This window comes from Galeopterus variegatus, unplaced genomic scaffold, assembly GCF_000696425.1.
Source record: "Galeopterus variegatus unplaced genomic scaffold, G_variegatus-3.0.2 Scaffold3416, whole genome shotgun sequence".
NCBI classification, from domain to species: domain Eukaryota; kingdom Metazoa; phylum Chordata; class Mammalia; order Dermoptera; family Cynocephalidae; genus Galeopterus; species Galeopterus variegatus.
Genome location: NW_007729527.1, coordinates 84,931 through 87,738, shown reverse-complemented (window position 1 = coordinate 87,738; position 2,808 = coordinate 84,931).

Here is a 2,808-nt window from a genome sequence, read left to right as displayed (position 1 = left end):
AGTATTTCCCACCCTCTAAACATTGTCATAGTGGGGGTTAAATTTTGGGGGGGACATTCAATCCAAGGCATCTTCTGAACCTCATTTTCTCTCTTGTAAAATAAAGAAAATAAAATCTACTTGGGTAGATTGTGTTTAGGTTTAAGATGTTGATCTATGTGAGATACATATATTCAGTGTTTGCTAATTCAGTGGTCACAGTGACTATACAATGTAACTACTGCAAATTATGAAGATTCACTCAACTTGGTTTGGAAATGTCCAGCCAAAGAGGCTCCTGTTCGGTGGACAACTCTCAGGGTGACAGTTCTGTCCCTCGAGGCTTCTGGGGGACTGGAAGTTGCGTGAGGCAGGAGGACAGAGAAGTGTAGAGGAGGGAGAACTGTCATCCTGCAGGGCTGGAATGGAAAAGGAGTTGTAGGGAAATTTCTGGGTGGTACAGGAAGGATACATCCCGCATTCAGCACTTAGGGAGTAATGGGGAAGAAAATGTTGAAAGGGAGAGTGGCGGCTGCTTAGGATACCTGTTTCTGTGGCATGACGAGCAGTCCACGGGGCTACCGTGTCAACACACTGCAGGAGGGTAAATCCAATCATATATATATATCACGTCCTCTTCCCTGGGTTAACTATTGGGTTATTTTTTACACATGGTTTTATTTTTCATTTTCAATGACCATTTTTTCCCCTGACATGTGGATGCTTTGGAGCTTAAAGTACAGTTCTTGAGGTGTGGCTGCTGCTGCTGCATCACAGCTGACAACCACCGTTGTAATCCCTTCATTGCTAACAAGATGTGTGTTTTCCCAAGTCTTCTGCCTTAGCTGAGTGGGATATTTAATAGAACTGCTAGGTTTGTGGCCCTCGCTCTCTCCTTTCCCTACCAGACTGGCCTGGGAGTCCACTGCAAGATCTCTAGGCTGGCGTTCAGTCTCGTGGATGCTCTTTCTGCAGCTCTTTTGGCCAGAGCTGAGGAGAGCAGGTGCTGGTCCAAAGCTTTGCCCCTTGCCTGGTGTTATGGACTGAACTGTGTCCCCCCTAAACTCATATGTTGGAGCCCTAAACCCCAGTGTGCCTGTATTTGAAGATAGGGCCTGTAAAGAGGTAGTCATGGTTAAATGAGGCCATACGGGTAGGGCCCTAATCCAATAGGACTGATGTCACTATAAGAAGGGGGAGAGACACCGGAGATCTCTATTAATATACGCACAGAGGAAAGGCCATGTGAGGACAGACAGAGAAGTCCTGGTCTATAGACCGAGGAGAGAGGCCTCACCAGAAATGAACGCTGATGGCACCTTGATCTTGGAATTCTAGCCTCCAGAACTGTGAGAAAATAATTTCTGTTGTTTAAGCTGCCCAGTGTGTCGTACTTTGTCATTGTAGCCCTAGCAGACTGATACATTTGCTAGTGAAGAATGAAATCAGGGCCATTCCATTCTTGTGCCCAGGAGCAGGCCTTGCCATCCACCACTCAGCCCTTCCCCCTTCCTAACAGGACCAAGACATTTCTAATTATGGGGTTTGGGTGGGACTGGTCCTGATTAGTTAAAGCCAATCTGCACATTGAATCCTTGGGCCATGGTGATTAGCTCAGGAGTGAGCATACTGGTTCAGTCAAAGGGAATGTATATAGCCAGTTGGTCAGAAGTTCATGAGGCCTGGTCTTACAGTTAACATCTGAAATGAGGCCAGTCTTGTACGACTCAACCTTTAACCTGTGAGGTCTGTGCCAACTCCAGACAGTTAGTGTTGGGGTTGAGTTAAATTGTAGGACACCTAGTTGGTGTCTACCAACAACTGGAGAATTTGTTGGTGTGTGAAAAACACTCACATATTTGGTGTCAGAAGCTTTGAGTTTGAGAAAATAGTGGGTTTTTTTGTTTTATTTTTCTTTGACATTTTTTATCTCACCCACTTGGTCGGTAAAAACCTGTAACTTTACTAGCTGAATATGGAAGATTTGATGTGGGGAGAGTGACAGAGCAGCTAAACATTTGAGGAGGTTTTGGAAGTGAGAGAACCAAAGAAGAGCACAATGATTAAACTCTCCATACATGTGTGGCTGACTGCTAAATTGTGCAGTCACAGAGAAACCTCAGGAAGTCTAGCAAAAATTGAAAGCCCAGGAGAGTAGTAAATTTACTACACTTTTGAAAACATCCCTCAATATATACACAACTTAGGAGCGGAGAATGGAAGGCTTACTGGCTTAAAGTGTCTGAGCATAATATCTGCTGCCCAGATTATTGTTTTGTTTGTCCTCAAAACTATGCAGGTAAACACTTAGGTCTTCCCCTACAGGAGAAACTTAGGAGCCAGACACCCCCCTCTCCCTCCAAAACTGCAGAAGTATCAGTGGCTGTTCATTGAATGTGAGGTAGATTTCCAGGTTGAGTCCAGGTGAGTTAATTGTCTACTAGAACCAAAGACCCTCAGAAGAACAAAACAGAATCCAAAATTGCTACAACACATTGCATACAATATAGAAAATATTTTTCATACTCAAGGAGGTGGTGGTGTGAGAGTGTGGAAACCAGTCAATAAAAGCTAACTCTGAGGGCCGGCCCTGTGGCACACTCGGGAGACTGTGGTGCTGGGAGTGCAGCAACACTCCCGCCGTGGGTTCGGATCCTATATAGGAATGGCCAGTGCACTCACTGCCTGAGCGTGGTGCGGACAACACCAAGCCAAGGGTTGCAATTCCCTTACCGGTCATGAAAAAGACAGAAAAAAAAAGCTAACTCTGAGTGGGCTCAGACTTTACATCTAGTAGACAAAGAATTCGAAGCAGCTATTAAAAATATA